Source organism: Nicotiana tomentosiformis, chromosome 2 (assembly GCF_000390325.3).
Source record: "Nicotiana tomentosiformis chromosome 2, ASM39032v3, whole genome shotgun sequence".
Classification (NCBI taxonomy): Eukaryota; Viridiplantae; Streptophyta; class Magnoliopsida; order Solanales; family Solanaceae; genus Nicotiana; species Nicotiana tomentosiformis.
The window spans coordinates 116710444-116733396 of NC_090813.1; the positions used below are offsets into that span (position 1 = coordinate 116710444).

A 22953-nucleotide genomic window follows, 5' to 3' on the forward strand; every position below is an offset into this window, starting at 1 on the left:
GGGTTTGTCGTTGATGTCATTGCCCATCTAGTTGGAGTACGAAAATTCATATTGTTTCTCGCTATCTTCTTTCCGAGAAACGAGGGGACTATCTGTATAGGTCAAAATCGAGTCTGCCCTTCGAGATTGGAACATGATGGACTGAGGTTCATCATTATAATATCGAGCCATAATGCAAAGTATGGTTGTCGATATCGAGACCCAGAAACCAATCCAGATCGAGCTCGAGACATCGAGGTCGAATGAATAGAGATCGGCCAAGATCGAACTTGAGATATCGAGGTCGAATAAATAGAGATCGACCAAGATGGAGCTCGATCCCCAGAAACCAATCAAGATCGAGATCGAGCCAAGAAACAAAATGATGTTACAGCCGCAATAGGGGGAGAATCTCAGCGGAAATCACGGGACAAATCAAGGAGAAGCTAATTAATTAATCTATCATAGAATTCCCGCTATGTATTTTTAATTATATCCAAAAAGAGATTTTCCCACTATATTAAAGGTTGTTATCATTTGTTATCATTTGTAAACAGTTTGGGGGTATCAAATTTAGCCCATAAAAATATAAATCACCTAATTAGTCCAGACTTGAATGGTCGGCGGTTGGACTGGATAATAAAAGAGGAAATGATGGGGAAATGAGCCTTCATGGTCATTTACAATGTTAAAATTAAGAATGTGTCCTTTCTAGATCTTTTATGTGTAAAAGATAGATCACTTAGTGTAAAAGTAAATCTATCATGTGTAAAAAAAGATCATAAGACTAAAAACAAGTTTGTAAATACCCACAAAATTATCCGTTTGGATCTTGGTCCATGATGGCCTTTTTATTGATTTTGATGATTGGATCTCTCTATGAATGGAAAAGGGGTGCTTTGGGTCGGGAGTAACCACTAGTGAGAGGGAAAAAATTGGGGGGAGGGACAAAGGAAAGAGCGATGCCTACATTAAATCAATTAATTCGTCATGGTAGAGAAGAAAAATGGCGTACGGACCGTACTCGAGCTTTGGATCAATGTCCCTAGAAGTAAGGAGTATACATGTGTGTTTCAACGAGAGCACCGAAAAAATATAATTCAGCTCCACATAAGATAACCAAAGTACAGTTGAGCAATCGACATGATATATTCGCTCACATTCTAGGCGAAGGTCATAATTTGCAGGAATATTCTATGGTCTTAATAAGAGGAGGTAGAGTGAAAGATTCGCTAGGTGTGAAATTCCATTGTATTCGAGGAGTCGAGGATTTGCTTTGAATTCCGGATCGAAGAAGAGGCATATCAAAATATGATGTCATAACCGCAAGTGCATTCGTTTTTCGATTCCAACCTATATCCCGCCAAATTTGGATTCCAAAGTATGTACTTAGTTGTTGTGAAAGTTAGTGTCTTAAAGAAAGTAAGTGCTTGCTGCTCCTGCTCTTATAGTTAGATAAAGCGTCGATTAAGGTTGTCACTGCGAAGTTATAGTTAAGGTGAGAGAGTAGAAGCATTTTCCTTCACGCTGAGTATGAATTTCCAATTCCAGGCTGCTCTTAGACCAGGAAGATTGGGGGAAAGCTAGCTGAAGATGCATAGAATTCCCTGTTAGGGAGAACCCAATTTGCCACTTTAAGAAAGTATTTTCGAACTAATGCCACATCTTCTACTTCGACAAGGTAGCACCATTGGGCAGTGGTTCCTCTCCTTCCTCTTGAACCTCGAACAAAAAATCGATCTCGCCATCAACTCGACTAAGAGTTTCGAATCGAAAAAGTTTGACCTATTCATTGGCAGGGGCGGCCCTTCCATAAAACAGGTGAAGCAATTGCTTTAGGCCCTAAATTTGTGGGGGGGCATTTTTTTGCTTCACCTAATAGGCTATATATAAGTTTTAAAAAAGTTAAGTTAAGTAAAAAAGTTTGATTTCTTACTTTAATAAATATAGAGAAAAGGGATTTACAATTACTATGATTTTTTTCAAGGAAATTACATTTGAAATGAATATCGAACCCGAATTTCATAGGAAACGTGTGATATATAGGAAGAAACAATCTAATGAGAATTTTGAAAATATATATTGCCTTAGTCGTGATTATTCCTTAAAGCATAATAATAAATCCGATATTGATGATTTATATTTATTTTCTGAATTAAAAGTGTTAAGGAAAATAGTACAATTAGAAGATAACAGTTTATTTGATATACTCGATCAAATAAGAAGATTTGATTCTTTTACAAATGTCTATATTACTTATAGAATAATGTTAATAACTCATGTTACCATTGCTTTAGCGGAAAGAAATTTTTCAAAATTAAAATTGATAAAATCTTACTTAAGATCAATAATGTCTCATGAGAGATTAAATGGATTAGCTATATTGTCAATAAGCATGACTTGTTATGAGAATTTGATTATAAGAACTTTATTAATAACTTTGCATATAAAAAAATCTTAAAAAATAAACTTTAAATATTTAAAAAAAATAAAAAAAAGTTAAGGCCCCTCATAAAGTTTGGCTTTAGGCCACAAAATTCGTGGAGTCGTCCTTGTTCATTGGGAAGGTATTTTGAGCATAGTCCCAGTCAACACGTAGTATAAAAGATTGGATAATTTGGGATGCACATGGGGGGTGTTGTTTTTAATTTAAGACCAGATGGACCAATAGCTTTGGATGGGTGCCACGTGTCCAGCCCGTCATGTTAGGGGTCTATGTATTTCAATAGTAAGATGGTAGGGTTCTTCTGAGCCAATAGTATAACGGAGGACAATTCTAAATAGGTTTTTATAGTATAGGATATATCAACTATTTTTGGTATATCATTTGATTATACGCCTGAACTTTCTGACAACAGCGGTAGTTTGAAGCATTTCACTTCTCAAGGAAATTGAACTCCAAAATCCAAACACTGTTAGATATTTACGCAAGCATCAACTGCACTTTGTACTTTCAAGTTAGTTATGTACTGTGTATTGTAATATGGCCATTAATTTGACTTCTTCTCAAGTAGGGGCCAAATTTTCATGACATTTGCCACGACATAATCTCCAATATAACAAAATTTATGGATCATGACATTTGCCATGATATAATATCCACTATTAGGCCAAGGATTCCTTGCTATAAATAGAGGAGCTTCTCTCCATTTGTAAACACACCAATTCAATAGCCTTTCACTCTTATCTTTCTTTCTCCTCCTTTATTTCATTATAGAGTATTTGTAAGAGAGTGAGTGTTGAGAAACACTTGTGTGAACCCTTTCTTTGGAGTGATCTTGTGAGGTTATTCTCTTGGGGTATTTGGGACTAATTAGAGTATTTACTCTAATTTTTTACTCTCTTTTATACTCTTGTTTATATAGTGAAATTACTCTTCTCCCCCTGTGGACGTAGGTCACCTTGACCGAACCACATTAAATTTGTGTCTTCTTTATCTTGTTTAATTGTCGTTATTATCAACTTGCATTGTCTTTATTATTGTCATTATAATATTATTTTGCTAAATTTCTCACTACCCGGTTTACCGATCCTAACAAATTGGTATCAGAGTCAGATCTAACCGGGTTAGTTTAAATAGCCAAAATTACTCTAACAAAGTCTTATGTTGAGAAATTTGACCGAAGCGCAAACTTTGAAATGTAGCAATTAAATATGAAAGTTATCCTAATTCAGGATGGCTTAGATTTGGCATTACAAGGAAATGAGAAGATGCCAGATAAAATGATGGACGAGGAGTTTGCCTTCATAGACAAAAAGGCAAAAGAAGGTATTATTTTAAATCTTTCAAATGAGATTTTGCGTGAAGTTGCAGCAGAAAGCTCAGCCAAAGGCATATGGGAAAAGCTTAAAACCCTATATATGAAAAGAACAGTAGAAAACAGGTTTTACCTAAAGCAAAAACTCTACACTTTTCGTATGGCTGAAGGTACCTATATACTTACACATCTTGATACTTTTGATTCTCTTCTTATGGATTTAAGTAACATAGATGCCGAAATCAAAGATGAGGATCAAGTTGTGTTATTGCTTGTTTCCTTACCCCCAGTCGTTTAAACATATAAGAGATATTATGCTTTATGAAAAGGATAATATCTCTTATAAAGATATCAAATCTATTTTGAAATCAAAAGAACAAATAGATAGAGATATTACTGGGAAAACTAGTGGAAACCAAGGGGAAGGCTTATTCATAAGAAGTAGATCCAATAAGAAAGATTCAAGTAGTGAGAAACCTAAATCAAGGTTAAAATCCAGATACAGAAATGTCATGTGCAAATATTGTCATAAGAAAGTTCACATTATTTCTGAATTAAATTTAAAAAAAAAAAAAAAGCATAGAGAAAATAAAAATGTGCACAAAAATATTGACACTGTCGAAGTAAGTGTAGCTGCTGATGAGACTGAGGGAACTATTTTTTAGCAACTAATAATAGTTTCAAATCTAGCAATGAGTGGATTTTAGATTCGGGTTGTTCTTATCATATGTGTCCTAATCGAGATTTATTTACCACATATGAATCTATTAGAGGTGGAGTTGTCTTACTGGGCAACAATATTTCCTGCAAAGTTATTAGAAAAGGTACAGTCCGAATCAAAATGCACGATGGTATGGTGAGAACTCTCACCGATGTTAGATATGGTCCTGACTTGAAGAAAAATCCCATCTCTTTGGGTACTCTAGAATCTCTTGGGTGCAAGTACACAGGTGAAGGTGGAGTTCTGAAAATTTCTCATGGTGCTCTTGTGATCATGAAAGCATGCAGATCTGGTACGTTGTCTACTCTTTTGGGATATAATGTTACAGGTGCTTCTGCAGTTTCAATATCAGATAAATCAGATTCTGACATCACCAAATTGTGGCATATGCGATTGGGCATATGAGTGAAAAAGGTCTTTCATCCTCAGCAAAAGAGGTCTCTTATGTGGCCAAAGTACCAAAAATATGGAGTTATGTGAACATTGTGTGTTCGGGAAGCAGAAAAGAGTCAGCTTCAAATCTCCAGCGATTCATAGAACAAAAGGTACTTTGGATTACATTCATTTAGATCTTTGGGGTCCATTACGCACCCCATCAAAAGGTGGTGATTATTCAAGAAGAGTTTGGGTTTATTTACTGAAAAATAAAAATGATGTTTTCTTAAATTTCAAACAATGGAAAGTTTTGATTGAGAAGCAAACAAGAAAACAGGTTAAGCGGCTTAGAACAGATAATGGCTTGGAATTTTGTAATGATGAATTCAACGAATTTTTTAAGAATGAAGGAATTGCTCGACATCATATTGTGAGAATGGCACCTCAGCAAAATGGTGTGGCAGAAAGGATGAATAGAACGATTTTGGAAAGGGCCCGTTGCATAATTTCAAATGCTAGGTTGACAAACGTCTTTTGTGCAGAAGCTATCTCTACAGCTTGTTATATTGTCAACCGAGCTCCTTCTGCACCTTTGAACTTTAAGACTCCAGAGGAAATGTGGTCAGGTACTCCTGCTAATTATTCTGATTTAAAGATATTTTGTTGCCTTGCATACATGCATGTAAATGATAGAAAATTAGAGCCGATGGCTAAAAAGTGCATTTTCCGAGGGTATGCATCTGGGGTGAAAGAATACCGACTATGGTGTCCTGATCCCACGACACCAAAATTTATAATTAGCAGAGATGTAACCTTTGATGAATCCTCTATGTTACTGATCACGCCCAACTATGCCTTGTAAAAAAGACTAAGCGGTCGCTGCAAATATAACTCGGTTCAAGTCCGTAGTCGAATCCCACAGGAAACTAATCTATTTACTACAACTTTAAATAATGCTAATGATAAGCTCAGACAACTTCCGGATGCAAGAGTTTTATGAATAATCAGTGGAATTTATTTAGCTAAGGAAAAATGATAATAAAATTAGCAATAATCAAGACTAAAATTGAATTTAAGGGTAAAAGGATCTAGGGCTATTGATTTCTCCAATTGCCGGATTAATTCTCAACTCTTTAGATATAATCTCGCCGTAATGCTCTATGAGGATTATAAGTTCTGGGCTACCGTAATTACCACTCGATCAATCACGATAATTTACTAGAAGCATCTTCTCGAACTACTCTAGTTAACAATTTATGCAACTCAGAATTATCCCACCAAAGTTTCGTTATTTCTAACCCCACTTTTAAATTCAAGTAATTAATCTCTTAAATTACCCAAAAGTGGTGTTGTTCAACAACAATCTAACCAAGTGTTCTTTCTCAAGCAACACAAGTTAACTAGACACGATTAATCGAGGGGCCTTCCAATTAACCACAATACAATATGTAGTTGAACAATCATAGAACAAACACGGCTCAATTATAACAAAATAAAGTCAAGACTTCATCCAACAATTGGTTCCATCAACCCTAGATAATAGATTTAGCTACTCATACTAATGGAAAACAAATCACTAAAATAATTCATAATCAACAAATAGAAGTATAAAGAAGAAGATGAAAACTCTTAGGAAATTATTCGTCTTCTCGCCCTCGTTCTTGGCTCTCAAATCTTCTAAAAACAGCTAACCCCCACTTCTGGGCGAGTTTAGGTTTCATATAGGTTTAGGTTAGTCGCCTAGGAAATTATATAATTAACCCTGCGTGTTTGTCTTTCGTCCACACGTCTGTGGCCGCGGATTTCCACTGCCTCACTGCCTTGAGTTCGCGGACCAATTTGCGACCCACTTCATGGCCGCGTACCTGGAGGGATCATCTCGCTTGCTTTTCTCGCTCCTTTTCGGCCGAGATAACCTTTGATTGGCCTTTCACACTCCATGTTGACTCCAAAACACTCGTTAGCTCCCTCTTAGCTCAGAGTAGCTCCTGCAAAATATCAAATTCTTAATTAAAGCATTTTGTTATCTTTTAGCATTCAAATATCAATAAAGTGCATCTAAATTAGAGTGTAAGTAGTGTCTAAATTATATAAATATAGCCTACTATCAACACCCCACACTTAAACCATTGCTCGTCCCCGAGAAATCGAACCACATTCTAAGAGGCCTAACTTCACTAAGCGACTTCCCTACTCGTCACACCAAGAATATTTCACATAAATTGAGGACTTTAGCGCAACATCTACACCTCAAGAGTTGACTCCCTCTAGCCACGCAATGCTCCTAAACGTCTTACTTACTCTAATTCAAAGGTCCAGACTTACCTCTCCTTCATGAATCAAGTGCCTGCTCACAACAAAAGAGACTCATTTCACAATCAGTAAAATTCACACACACTGAGGAATTTTAAAAGGAACAGAATTCACTCACCCTCAGAAATGACATTCTTGTGCCACAGAAAATGCACCATAGGCTTGCCCGTAGTGTTCGACTCTACTAATTGAACTCACTCAGTCTAGGATCAAGTGGAACTTTATTTGGATGTAATTTAGGCTACAGGTTGGGTAGGATATATTTGGATATGATAGTGACTACACCTCCCTAAGCACTTTAATACATTTATTTTACAATCAAATCCACACCTAAGTTAAACCAATATTTTCATCTTTAACACCACATATACCACCCCCACACTTCTTCTTTGAGCACAATCACCTTAAAAGCCACCAAAGAATTATTACCAATCAACATGATACACTATTAACAATGTTCTTCTTCTTCTTCTTTTTTTCACAAGTGGCCTTTTCCAACAAGATATACCTTTCTCCTTATTTTCCTAGTTCCACTCAAAAGCTCCACAAACTACCCCACACTTTATCCTTTGTAAATTCGTAGTATTTCAAGTGTTTACGAGAGGTAAAGGGTTCAAAAAGATGGTCAATTCAAACAAGGGATAGGGCTTGTAATGTGGTTTCCAAGGAAACAGGATTACAGGCTCAACGGGGTTAACTATGGTACATAGCAAATAGGTGGGTGGAGTATGTATATATATGGTTCAACAAAGAAATGCCTATATCACTTCCCGGACTAAACAAGACTACCATTTCGCTTTGCAGACACACGGGGCAAGTTCTAGGCGTTAAATGTCGTGCACAGAATATAACAAGCCTCACACACACATGGCACATGACTCATTCCAGATTAGATCATCAAACACTCAGATCAGGGTACTTAAGCCAAATTAAGAACATACATTTTAAGGCCTTCTTACAAAATTCAACAAATGAGCCTAAGCATCACACTAAAGTAACCGCTATATTCAAGGCATTACGAAATTACGGGATCCTATTCTAATTCTGCCCATAGCCCATAAGTTCCTAACTAAAAATAAAAAGCTAACTACACCCGGTTCAAACAAAACCCTTGGAAAAGAACCGTGGTTTGAAGAAAAACCAAGGGAAAATTGATACATTACTACAAAAGAAAATTTTTTGGATTTTTTTTTATTTTCTTTTCGACTTTAGTCCCTCAAGAAACCCATCGAATGATATCCATCATCGGTCCAAGTTGAAATTGATTTATACAAATAAACTACGAAACTATCGACATACAACATACAACAAAGTATCCCCCACCCCACACTTAAAAAGATGGCATGTCCCCATGTCATACAAAGTAAAGTAATATGAGGTAAAGGAACTTCCCTGGTGGATCAGTCTTGATCGGAGACAGTGCCAGGGTCGAGATGACATGCTCTCCCCAGCGCACGCATCCAGCCCATGATTTTCTTTTCTAACTTCACATTTTAGGTGGCCAAAGCATCAACTTTGGTCCCCAATTCCGTGACGGAAGTGCGCAGTCCTGCCATGTATTGTTCTAGTGCTGTCATTCCTGTGTTCCGTCTGCCCTAGGATGGTCCTTCAGCCACTGCAGCTTATTCCTGTAGGAGTGAGGCAGGTTGAACCTCCTCCTGCCCTTCATCGCCCTCTTCCGACGCATTAGAATCGTCACTATGAGTTGCCCCTGGTTCCACCGGGTCTTTCTCGATGGTCACTTTGTCTACCCGGAACTTTGCTTCTTTCTTTACCATGTCATCCACATTTCGGTTCTCAGGCACCCTTGTTGTCCGGCACAATCTAGTGATCAGAGAGGGGAAAAAGAACACATACCTCTTCTGTGGTGAACGGATGAACATATCAGACAGAATAACCTTGGCCACATCGAAGTCGTAGCCATTCACGAAGCACCATATCAAGGCAGCTCTCGGACTATTTATCTCCGTGGTGTTGTGGGACGGCAGCAAGCTATTGTTGATGATGTACAACCAGCATTTTCCTTCAAAAGTGAGTGAGGAAGAGTGTATCTTCGATCCCGGCACAACCCATACTACCTCTTTGTCTGGTGCACAGATAGTTCTGAAAAACTTGTTCCATGTGATGGGTTCTCTCTTGTAAGTATCATAGAAATCCTCCTCCCCATTGAATTCAAGCAATCAATACACTCTCATGATGTCTTCTATCGAGGCATCCACTCTCGTGTGTCTCACAATGCATATTCTATCCTCATGTTTGGGGCAGTTGGCATAGAACTCTCGAACAAGCATTAAGTTACCCTCCTCCGACTCTTCAAAAAAGCTATCCAATCTGTGCCTGATCAACTCCCGATACATATTAGGGCACTCATCCTGGAGGGACGCCCTGTCAATACCCCTTTTCGGTACAGGTTTTTTAGTGGCCTTCAAACTATAACGGTCTTGGGTAGCTTTGGAGACAAACCTGGTACGATCAAACTAAGATGCACTGGCCGGTGCCAGTCTCCAAGATGAGCCTCCATGACCACTTGATGAGGCCTCGGTAACGCGTCTCTTCCTTGAAGGTTGCATGTTACCTACACAATAAATACTACTATCAGTGGAGAGAGGAATATGTGTCCCAATGGCGGTTACTCAGACTTCACTCGCACAATTGGTACATAATTTATATTCAATACTCATTAAGGCAAATCAACAAACAGGTAGTGTGCATATGTTCCCCCAAGTCACCCAAAGACCCAATTAGACTACCATTCCTCACAAACCCAACAATGGCTTCCTCCAAATCAACCAATTCAAATAGCCTCCATATACCACATATAAACCACAATCCAAATCACAGACAAAAGTACCTATGATTTTACTACCCTATACAGAAAAGGAAAAACAAAAACAAATACTAAGAAAGAGGAATAAAATCATGTACTTACTTGGATATCTTGAGAAGAACGGAGGTGGGAGAGTGGTTGAGTGGGGAAGAGAAAGAAGGAGAAGAGTCTTGTGTTGAAAGGCAAATATGGGGGAAGGGAGAGGTTTGGGCACTTGAAGTTAGGGAGGAAAGAAGAGAAGTGGGGGAAGTGGGAAGGGAAGTAGGGGTTGTGGGGGTTTAAGTTAGGGATAAAATGAGGGATAAAAAAAATATTGACTAAAAAAAATAATAAGAAGAAACTTACGTGGGCGGCCCCAAATCCGCACCCCAATCCGCGGTCGCAGATTCTGGGCAGAGGGGGGCCAAAAATCCACGGCCGTGGACGGGGGACAGAACACAAGCCAAAATCTGCGGCCCAATTCGCGGCCGCGGATCTCCGTCTCCAGCCAATTTTTGTCTGTGCCGCATTTTTACCTATTCTCGGGTTAATTTCGACCCCCGAATCCTTCCCTGCCAAAATCTACTAATGTGTCTTTGCCCTGCACATTAGTAGATCAGTCAAAGTCGTTCAAAATCAATTACAACAACCAAAGTAAGAAATTAATGGGTTGTCTCTCAAAAAGCACCTAAGTTAACATCGCGGCACGACGATTTACAACAAACCATAGGTTGCCTCCCAGGAAGCACCTGATTTAACGTCGCGTCATGATGCATGCTTTCATTATCACTCCTTGTTCGCGTACTGGGGCTCTTCCAAAGTTATCACCACTCAATCCCCTTTCTCTTCGACCATTTCAAGGTAATGTTTCAGCCTTTGCCCATTTACCGTGAACTTGTTTGTCCCATCTTTGAATTCAATCTCTACAGCTCCACTTGAGAGCACTTGCACCACTCTGAAGGGTCCTAACTATCGGGACTTCAACTTACCCGGAAACAATCTCAATCTCGAGTTGTATAACAACACTAGATATACGGGCTTGAAGTTCTGATCTAAGATGTGCTTATCATGGATCATTTTCATCTTTTCTTTGTATAATCTAGCCTTCTCAAATACATGGAACATGAATTCCTCGAGCTCATGTAACTCAGTGACTCTACTGGTGCCTGCGGTCTCTATATCCATATTCAACTGCCGCAGTGCCCAAAGTGCTTTATGTTCGAGCTCTACCGGAAGGTGGCATGCCTTTCCAAACACCAACTTGTACGGTGACATACCAATTAGAGTTTTGAATGTTGTGCGGTACGCCCATAATGTATCATCCAACTTCTTCACCCAATCAGTCCTTGTTGCATTCACTGTCTTTGTTAGGACACTTTTAATTTCTCTATTGGACACTTCAACTTGCCCACTCATCTGTGGGTGGTACGGTGTGGCTACTTTGTGGTGAACTCCATACTTTTCCAACAGATGTGCGAACGCTCTATTGCAAAAATGGGTTCCAATGTCACTGATTATAGCTCTCGGGGTTCCAAAACATGTGAAGATGTTTTTCTTTAGGAAACTTGTTACCCCTTTCACATCATTGGTTGGGAGAGCCACCGCTTCGACCCACTTGGAGACATAGTCAACTGCTACCAATATATATTTGTTACCATACTTACTGACAAACGGCCCCATAAAGTCGATTCCCCACATATCAAAAACCTCCACCTAATGAATTGTGGTCATCGGCATCTCGTGACGGCGAGATATGTTGCATGTCCTTTGGCATTCATCGCAACTTTTTACCCCAAGCATGGGCATCCTTGAATAGGATAGGCCAATACAATCCCGATTCCAACACTTTTACTGTTGTTCGGATTCCTCCAAACTGTCCACCATATGGCGAAGCATGGCAAGCCTGCAGAACAGAAGGTTGATCTTTCTCGGGGATACACCTCCGGATCATGTTATCTACACATATTTTAAACAATAGAGGTTCGTCCCAATAATAGGCTCGACAATCGCGGAAGAAATTTTTCTTTTGAATTGAGGAGAGTTCAAAAGGTACAATACCGCTTGCTAGTTAGCAATATCAGCATAGCATAGCGTCTCCTCCATTGTCACAGCAAGTAACTGTTCATCCTGGAATGTCTCTATTATGTCTTCAACCTCCATTCTCTTTTCAGCTCCTTCCAATCTTGAGAGGTGGTCTGCCACTTGATTGTCCATCCCTTTTCTGTCACGGATTTCCAGATCAAATTCTTGTAGCAACAGAACCCAGCGAATCAAGCGTGGCTTTGATTCCTTCTTTGAAATCAAGTACCTAATTGCTGCATGGTCAGTATAAACAATAACTTTTGAACTAATTAATTATGACATGAATTTGTCAAAGGCAAACACTACAGCCACCATTTCCTTTTGTCTTTGCGTTGCCCCAAGACTGCTCCTATGCATAATCACTGGCATTGCACTTGAGCTCGAATGGTTGCTCCCAGTTGGGTGCCACTATGATGGGTGCAGTCACCAATATCTTCTTCAGCTCCTCAAAAACCAACCTGCAATCATTAGAAAACACAAAGGGCTAATCCTTTTCAAGCAGCTTACATAAGGGGGTAGAATTTTGGAAAAGTCTTAATGAATCGCCTATAGAATCCGGTGTGCCCAAGGAAACTTCTCACTACCTTTACCGAAGTGGGCGGTGGAAGCTTCTCAATCACATCAACCTTAGTATGGTCGACCTCAATGTACCATAAAATGGCACATTTCCCAATTCAGCACTAGATTTGTCTCTACACATCTTTTGAGCACTCTTCTTAAGTTGTGAAGATAATCTTCAAATGAATCCCTCACCACGGAGAAATCATCCATAAACACCTCCATAATATCCTCCACCATGTCAGTGAAAATGGCTAACATGCACCGCTGGAATGTAGCCAGTACATTGCAATGTCCAAAGGGAATTCTCCGAAAGGCAAAGATGCCATATGGACAAGTGAAGGATGTTTTCTCTTTATCTTCTGGGGCTATTGAGATTTGGTTATACCCTGAGTATCCATCCAAGAATCAGAAGTGGGACCGCCCAGCTAACCTGTCCAACATTTGGTCAATGAAAGGCAATGGGAAATGGTCATTTCGAGTGGATGTGTTCAGTTTCCGATAGTCCATGCAAATCCGCCACCCCGTGAATGTACGAGTCGAGATCAACTCGTTATTCTCATTTTGTACGACCGTCATTCCTCCTTTTTTGGCACACGTGAAGGGTTGACAGAGTGGGTCATGGCTCTCGAAGGTCAAGGATTCTGGAAATGGGAACCTCAGTTCGAGCCCCTACGCTTAGAAGAGAGAGCAACACCACCTGCAAAACCATCAATAGAGGAGCCACCATAGCTGGACTTGAAACCGCTTCCAGCCCACCTTAGGTACGCTTTCTTGGGGCCTAATTCTACTTTGCATGTTATTATATCATCTGGTTTGCTAGCTGTGCAGGTAGAGCAACTATTACAAGTATTGCAAGAATATAAGACTGCCATTGGTTGGACCATGACATGCATAAAGGGTATCAGCCCAGCCTTTTGTATGCACAAGATTCTTCTGGAAGAGGGGCACAAACCTTCTAGGGAGCATCAACGAAGCAAGCTTCTAGTGGACCCTTGACATTAAGGGTCGCATCCTCTTCTTGCAGTATCGCATCCACGGCCTCCACTAGTAAGCAGTTTGCAAATTCACTGGGTCTCCTCATGAATTGTTGAACGTTGAATATTATTTCTTCATTGTTCAACCTCATTTTCAACTCTTTAGTCTAACAATCAATTAATGCTCTCCCAGTGGCTAAGAATGGACTTCCCAGAATGATGGGTATCTCTTCATCCACCTGACAGTCAAGAATAAATAATTCTGCAGGAAATACAAATTTCCCCACTTACACAAGCACATCATCAAGAATTCTTATCGGTCTTTTAACTGTGCGATCGGCTAGTTGCAGCAACATTGAGGTCGGTCTAGCTCTGCCTATGCCCCGTTTTGTATAGATTGCCAAGGGCATAAAGTTTATGCTGGCTCCCAAGTCACACAGTGCTTTAGCAAAAGCATAACTCTCAATAGTGCATGGGATAGTGAAGCTACCTGGATCAGACACCTTTTGGGCCATAGGTCTTGTCACTACCGCGCTGCAGGTCTGTGTCAAACTTACAGTGGACAGGTCCTGGAAGTCAAATTTCTGCGACTTCAAGTCCTTCATCATTTTTGCATACCCTGGCATTTCTCTTAAAGCATCCATCAGTGGAATATTCAATTGAATCTGTCGAAGCATTTCCATGAATTTCCTGTATTGATCATCTTTCTTTTGTTTTGCCAATCTCTGAGGGAATGGTGCAGGAGTCAACCTTTGTCCACTACTTGATGTATTTTCTTTGTTGGAAGCTTCTGGTACAAGAGGTGATACCTGTTCTGAGACTTGTTCACCTTCCTTCTCCTTACTCTTGTCAACATGTGCTTGTTCAATTACAACCTCGGTGAGCTATGCTGACTCATCTGTAATTGGCGTAGTCTCTCTCATAAATTGAGCAACTTCTTGCTCTCTGTCTAAATCTCTTCCATTCCTGAGACTCACTGCCATTAGCTGATTTGGGTTCTGTTCCTTTGGGTTAATATTTGTATCTGCAGGCAATGTTCCTTGGGGGCGATTGTTCAAGGCCATAGACAGCTATCCCAGTTGAGTTTCAATGCCTTTGATTGCTGAATCATGTGCTGCTAACTTTTCTTGCATCTTACCATTTGTTCCAATGAGTTGTTGCAGCATACCCCTGATTTCTACCATGTTGTTGTCCTGTTGTTGATGAGGTGGTTGGTAGGCCAACTGTTGCTGGTACTGCTGATTATAGCCTTGCTGCCTTTGATAAGGTACAACTTGACCTTGTGGTCGTGCGCCTGCAGAATTAGGGTTGTGTTGTGGCAGGTTGGGTCTGTACTGCTGGTTTGGTGCTGGTCCCCATTGTTTCCCACCTTGCCTCTGACCTCCAAAATTATTGACATAATTCATGTCTTCTCTCAAGCCCTGATTGTCATTCTCTCTACTCCACGAGCACACATATGACTGGTTTATGCAAGGAGTGCACAATCCTCCATTCGTTGTATCAACAATGTGAACTTGATTTGTACCAATCTCATCAATTTTCTTTGTTAGTATGCTCATCTGAATCATGAGAGTGGCTATGTTCTCTGCATGGGAATTGTTTGGGTCAAGAGCAACAGAATGCACTATTGGTGTAAGTGTCGTACCTCTAGCCATCCAGCTTGAATTTTGAGCCATCTTGTCAAGAAGAACCCTGCACTCTTTGAATGTTTTGCTCAAAAATGCACCCCCAGCTGAAGCATCTACATTGGCCTTCAAACTATCTGCTAAACCCATGTAGAATCTCTGTCCCAGCATCTGATCTGGAATTCTATGGTGTGGACACTTCACTAGCATACCCTTGAACCTCTCCCAGGTTTCTTGCAAGGTCTCAGTTGGTTTCTGTCTGAACTGAAATATCTCATCAATCTGTCTTGCAGTCTTGTTGGGAGGATAAAACTTGTTTAAGAACTGTTTGACTAATTCTTCCCAAGTGGCAATGGAGTTTATTGGGAGCGAATTCAGCCAAGTTTGAGCCTCTCCAGTCACAGAGAATGGAAACAGTAATAGCTTGATGGCTTCAGGAGTCACATTCGGTTGTCTTTGGGTCACACATATTGATAGGAAATTCTTTAGATGTTGTTGTGGGTCTTCAATGTATGGCCCGGAGAACAATCCCTTATTTTGCAACAGATGCAGCATGTTGTTGGTGATCTGGAATGTCTCCGCTTGTATCTGAGTTACAGCAATGGCAGTGGCTAAGTTATCAGCAGTTAGTTGTGCCTAATCATAAAGAGCAGCTTCTGGCACAAGAGGTGCCACCACTCTATTGTTTGGGTCAACCCGATTATTCCGATTATTTTTGTTGACATCGTCCACGTTGTCCATTTCAATTTCGAGTGTGTGTTTTTGTTGTACCTGTTTGTTCTTCTTGTTGGCTCGATTTAATGCCCTGAATGCTTTCTCGGGGTCTGAGAGTCCTTCGAAAAGTTCACCAGTCCTCGAAGAGCTTCTAGGCATACACCTGAGTCACAGGAGAATTCAAACGTGAGAATTTTATTGAAAAATTTAAACACCATAAGAAAATGATCTAAACTAAGAATACTAGCAATTCTTCTAAGTTGTTATAAATAACACTGTTAGTTCCTCGGCAACAGCACCAAAATTTGATCACGCCCAACTATGCCTTGTTAAAAGGACTAAGCGATCGCTGCAAATATAAGCCGGTTCAAGTCCGGAGTCGAATCCCACAAGGAACTAACCTATTTACTACAACATTAAATAATGCTAATGATAAGCTCAGACAACTTACGGATGCAACAGTTTTATGAATAATCAGTGAAATTTATTTAGCTAAGGAAAAATGACAATAAAATTAGCAATAATCAAGAATAAAATTAAATTCAAGGGTAAAAGGATCTAGGGCTATTGATTTCCCCAATTGCCGGATTAATTCTCAACTCTTTAGATATAATCTCGCTGTAATACTCTACAAGGATTATGAGTTTCGGGCTACCGTAATTACCTCTCGATCAATCACGATAATTTACTAGAAGCATTCTATCGAACTACTCTAGTTAACAATTTATGCAACTCAAAATTATCCCACCAAAGCTTCGTTATTTCTAATCTCACTTTTAAATTCAAGTAATTAATCTCTTAACTTACCCAAAAGTGGTGTTGTTCAACACCAATCTAACCAAGTGTTCTTTCTCAAGCAACACAAGGTAACTAGACACGATTAATCGAGGGCCCTTCCAATTAACCATAATACAATACGTAGTTGAGCAATCATAGAACAAACACGGCTCAATTATAACAAAATAGAGTCAAGACTTCTCCAACAATTGGTTCCATCAACCCTAGATAATAGATTTAGCTACTCATACTAATGGAAAATAAATCACTAAAATAATTCATAATCAACAAATAGAAGTATGAAGAAGAAGATGAAAACTCTTAGGAAATTATTCGTCTTCTCTCCCTCGTTCTTGCCTCTCAAATCTTCTAAAAACAGCTAACCCCCACTTCTGGGCGAGTTTACTTTTCATATAGGTTTAGGTTAGTCGCATAAGAAATTACATAATTAACCCTGCGTGTTTGGCTTTCGTCCGCCTGTCTGCAGCCGCGAATTTCCACTGCCTCACTGCCTTGAGTTCGCGGACCAATTTGCGGCCCACTTCGCGGTCGCGTACCTGGAGAGGTCGTCTCGCTTGCTTTTCTCGCTCCTTTTCGACCGGGCTAACCTTCGATTGGCCTTTCACACTCCATGTTGACTCCAAAACACTCGTTAGCTCCCTCCTAGCTCGGAGTAGCTCCTGCAAAGCATCAAATTCTTAATTAGAGCATTTTATTATCTTTTAGCATTCAAATATCAATAAAGTACGGCTAAATTAAAGTGTAAGTAGTGTTTAAATTGCATAAATATAGCCTACTATCAGTTACATTCTAGAAAAGAGTCTTCTAGTTCTTATAATACAGATAAAGGAAAGAGTACACAGAAGCATGTGGAGGTTGAGATTGGCATTCTTTCTGAGCCAAGCTCATCAACTTTGGAGCAAAATATAGTTGAAACTCCTGAAGTTGAGCCAAAAGCTGAAATTCCTGAAGTTGAGACTCCTGAAGTTGAATCAGAAGAAGAGGAGTATTTTATAGCCAAACATAGACTAAGAAGAGAAGGTAAACAACCATTAAGGTTTAGAGATTATGTTGCATTTGCTTTTTCAGTTGCACAGGAAACTGAAGAAATTGGAGAACCATCAAAATATTCAGAAGCAGTTTCTGGTGCTGACTCGGCCAAATGGCTAATTGCAATGAATGAAGAAATTGAGTCTCTCCACAAGAATGGTACTTGGTCTCTTATGAAGCCGCCATCAGGAAAAAGAATTGTTGGTTGCAAATGAGTTTTCAAGAAAAAGGTTGGCATTCCAGAGGTTGAAGATGCGAGGTATAAGGCACGATTAGTTGCAAAGGGCTATAGTCAAGTACAAGGAGTTGATTTTAATAATATTTTCTTACTTGTTGTTAAACATAGCTCTATTCGTGTCTTGCTTGCCTTCGTTGCCATGTATGATTTGGAATTAGAATAATTTGATGTTAAGACAGCTTTCTTGCATGGCGAACTTGAGGAACAAATATACATGCATCAACCCGAAGGATTTGAAATTGAAGGAAAAGAAGATCATGTTTACTTGTTGAAGAAATCCTTGTACGGATTAAAGCAGTCTCCAAGACAATGGTATAAAATGTTTGATTACTTTATGTTGGGTCATGGTTATTCGAGGAGCATGTATGATAGTTGTGTTTACTTCCGGAAGTTAAACGATGGTTCATGTGTATACCTATTATTATATGTTGATGATATGCTCATTGCTGCTAAGGATTTAACAAAAATTTACAATTTGGAAAGTCAGTTGAAAAATAAATTTGAGATGAAAGATTTGGGAGCCGCTAAGAAAATCCTTGGCCTGGAGATCAAAAGAGATCGAAAATCCAATAGGCTATTTCTGACCCAGAAGAAGTACTTGGAGAAAGTCTTGGAGAGGTTTGGCATGAAAGATGCTAAACCAGTTAGTACCCATCTTGCTGCTCATTTTAAGTTATCAGCTGCTCAGTCCCCGCAGTCAGAGGAAGAAGAGAGGTACATGGCACAGGTTCCGTATTCTAGTGTAGTCGGCAGTATTATGTATGCAATGGTTTGTATACGTCCAAACATTTCACAAGCAGTGAGCATGGTAAGCTGGTATATGGCTTGCCCTGGTAAAGCACATTGGCATGTTGTGAAATGGATTCTCAGATACTTGCGAGGTACTTCAAACACATGTTTGGAGTTTGGGATAAATACTAACACTTTGGTTGGTTTTGTAGACTCAGATTATGCAGGTGATCTTGACAAAAGAAGATCACTGACAGGCTATGTATTTTGCATCGGTGGTTGCGCTATTAGTTGGAAAGCTACGTTACAACATGTAGTAGCTTTATCTATTACCGAAGCAGAATATATGGCAGTGACCGAGGCGCTCAAAGAAGCTTTATGGTTGAAGGGTCTATTTGTGGAACTGAATTCACACCAAGGTGATATTACCATTTTCTGTGATAGTCAAATTGTCATTCACTTAACTAAAGATCAAATGTATCATGATAGGATGAAGCACATTGATATAAAGTATCATTTCATCCAAGAAACCATTACTGAAGGAAAAGTCTTTGTTCAGAAGATCAACACTAGAGACAATCCTGCTGACATGTTCACAAAACCTCTTTCAGTGTCCAAGTTCAAGCTTTGCCTGAACTTGATTGGCACTTATGAAGAATGATTTTGCTCATTGGGTTTTTTTGCGGAGAAGGTGGAGCAAATTTACTATATATAAGCTGAAATTAGGCCAATGTGGAGATTTGTATTATGGCCATTAATTTGGCTTCTTCTCAAGTGAGGGCCAAATTTTCATGACATTTGCCATGACATAATATCCACAATTAGGACAAGGATTTTTTGCTATAAATAGAGGAGCTTCTCCCCATTTGTAAACACACCAATTCAAGAGCTTTTCACGCTTGTCTTTCTTTCTCCTCCTTTATTTTATTATAGAGTATTTTGTAAGAGAGTGAATGTTGAGAAATACTTGTGTGAACCCTTTCTTTTGAGTAATCTTGTGAGGTTATTCTCTTGGGGTATTTGAGACTAATTAGAGTATTTACTCTAATTTTGTACTCTCTTTTTTACTCTTGTTGGTATAGTGAAATTGCTCATCTCCGCCTGTGGACTTAGGTCACCTTGACCGAACCACGTTAAATTTGTGTCTTCTTTATCTTCTTTAATTGCCGTTATTATCAACTTGCATTGTCTTTGTTATTGTCATTATAACATTGTTTTGCTAAATTTCGCACTACCCGGTTTACCGATCCTAACAAATTGGTATCAGAGCCAGATCTAACTGGGTTAGTTTAAATAGCCAAAATGACTCTAAGAAAGTCTTATGTTGAGAAATTTGACCGAAGCGCAAATTTCGGAATGTGGCAATTAAAGATGAAAGTTATCCTAATTCAGGATGGCTTAGATTTGGCACTGCAAGGAAAGGAGAAGATGCCAGATAAAATGATATACGAGGAGTTTGTCGTCATAGACAAAAAGGCAAAAGCAGGTATTATTTTAAATCTTTCAAATGAGGTTTTGCGTGAAGTTGCAGCAGAAAGCTCAGCCAAAGGCATATGGGAAAAGTTTAAAATCTTATATATGAAAAGAATAGTAGAAAACATATTTTACCTAAAGCAAAAACTCTACACTTTTCGTATGGCTGAAGGTACCTCTATACTTACACATCTTGATACTTTTAATTCTCTTCTTATGGATTTAAGTAACATAGATACTGAAATCAAAGATGAGGATCAAATTGTGTTATTGCTTGTTAATTTCCTTATGGTGTTAATTGGAAATTATGCGGAGAAGAAAAAGTCAAGAGAAGACAGGACATTAGAATACTTTGTATCTACCTTAACTGTGTCACTTAATTATCACTATACTAATTGGAATGGTACAAGTAAATTAAAAAAATGTGAATAGATGTCTTCTTCTGGAAATAGAAAAAGAAGAGAAATTCAATTTGGCAAACGATTGTTATTAATTGGGACCAGAAGAGACATTGCTAAAGAAAAGTACACATTTCAAGACTCTATAGCTACTTTGCAATTAATATACATAAACACCCGCATTCATAAAAAATGAAGTCTCAGTTGTGTATAGGTTTCAGCGGCTTCTAATATTCTCTCTAATACATCAGCTTACCAGTTTTCAACAATACAATAGTACGCGTTTTCATTCATATTATTATAACTACACTAATGGATCAGAGAGTATTATTAAAAGAGTTGCAGAGCCTATCTTCATGTTCAACTGTCCATTTGCTATTAATACTACGACTTCTACATTTCTTGAAATTACTGGCTGCAATTTAAGCACACACATGACTTATTTAAGCACACACATGACTTATAGCCCTGACCTCTTGCCTCTTGGCCTAACATTCAACATGACAACAATAATATTTCCCTTTCTGATTTTTATCAAGCAATCACCTACGGTTTTGAGCTAGTTTATCATCTGAATCTGATTGTTACACGAAGGATTTCAATAAGTAAGAACTACATGTTTCTTTACTTCTTCAATATGTACGAATTAGCAAAAGGAAGGATTCACTATAACTTAATTATTTGATGTCTTTGTAGGTTTTATTCAATGGATTCGCTGTAAGGACTCAAACTTTTCAACTTTTCTCTCTATATTCTAATCTCAGTCTAAAGCTGCTAATATTTGGACATCAATCTAACCAGGGAACGGTCGGACGCTACTTCTGCATTGTAAACGTAAGCTAAGCTCTTATCCTTTTTGCAAGCTGTGTTATTTGGCTGGACATAGATTAGCATTCCATCATTTATTAATTTGTGAATTAATCATGTGTTAAAAAAGGCCGTCAATAGCAATTTAACTTGTGAAAATAAATTTCTTCGAATCCTTGATACTTCAAAATAATCCTAAGTTTAGAAAGTCTTAATAGCAATACTTCTGACAATATTTGTCTTCAAATCTGAAAAAATAAAATATATTTCCTTGATCGAAAAGATTGTACTCACTTTCCTCTAACTAGTCATAGTCTATCCAATTAAACTTTATGTATTCCTATCCGAATTTTCCAAATAATGGTGGTACTTTGAAAGTGTTGACTTAAAATAATTTCCACCTTTTTCAAAGATGTTTAATTTATTACTCCATTTATCTCGGTGTATGACTTTCTTTTTCCATTTGAGGACATTTCAACAACTTCCAAGAGTTCAATCAAACTACTTCTTTGACTACTATAGTACTATTTTCCTCTAAAATTATTCAAATAAAATAAACAGTAAATATGACCTACTATTTGTGTATATGGCTAAAAAAAAAAAAGTAAATAGTAAATATGGTCGGCTATCTGTGTAAAGATCCCATTAATCTAAATAGCCCCTCATGATTCAACCGCTCAAACTAAAAATAGCCGGTGAGGTTATAGTGTATGTATAATTTATGTATTATATGTGTATAATTATGTATAATTAATTTATCATTTATGTATACGGCTAGAAAAAGAAAACAATAAATATGGCCGGTTGTTTGTGTTAAGATCCCAATAAATAATACATTAAAATGAGACGGGTGAAATTCAAAAATAGTCAGATTTACAAGTGGTAATTGAAAAATAGCCCCAGTTTCAAAAGTAATCGAAATTTAGCCACTTTTCGTGTAAAGATAAATCTGAACAAAAATATTGTTCAAAATCCGGAAAATATTCCAGCATAATATGCTGGAATTCGGATATTTACATGTGAACTTCCAGCATAACATGCTGGAATAATATAATGTGTTGGAGTTCCAATATAATATGTTGGAAGTTCATACACAGGTGCTTCAATCTCCAGTACATTATGTTGAAACTTTTCGTGTGCTGGAGTTCCGGCATAATATGCTGGAAGTTCATACACAGGTGCTCCAATCTCCAGTATATTATACTGGAACATTCCGTGTTGCAGCAAAATAGTGGATATTTTTCACTGACTTTGCAAACGCTGGCTATTTTTCACTTACCAATCTGAAAACTAGCTAGCCCGCGATATTTTTACACATGAGACAGAGAAGAGAAACTACGTGGTCTACCCATTAAAAACATCACTTAACTTCATATACCTTTAAAATATGTATTTTACATTCTATACCTACTTTATAAAATTTTATTTACTTTTTAAAATTTTAAATATCATTATATGCCATTAAACATATACCACCTTTTAAGGGATTAAATTATCTCTCGAAGATTCTTTTATGATATCGTCAATCAACATTTAATTGGGATAATATTATATCTTTCTCAAAATTCTATTA

The 22953-nt window shown here is 38.4% G+C and overlaps 1 long non-coding RNA gene and 1 other non-coding gene across 2 annotated transcripts; both read left to right on the forward strand.

Annotated features, from left to right (window-relative positions):
- Window positions 1-15375: 15375 nt before the first annotated feature.
- Window positions 15376-15482, forward strand: LOC117280056 (small nucleolar RNA R71). Its single transcript, XR_004510520.1, has one exon. It is a non-coding gene; the product is annotated as a small nucleolar RNA R71 (small nucleolar RNA).
- A 5320-nt stretch (window positions 15483-20802) lies between these two features.
- Window positions 20803-21990, forward strand: LOC104110147 (uncharacterized). Its single transcript, XR_689389.2, has 3 exons — window positions 20803-21178; window positions 21270-21290; window positions 21375-21990. It is a non-coding gene; the product is annotated as an uncharacterized lncRNA (long non-coding RNA).
- The last annotated feature ends 963 nt before the right edge of the window (window positions 21991-22953 follow it).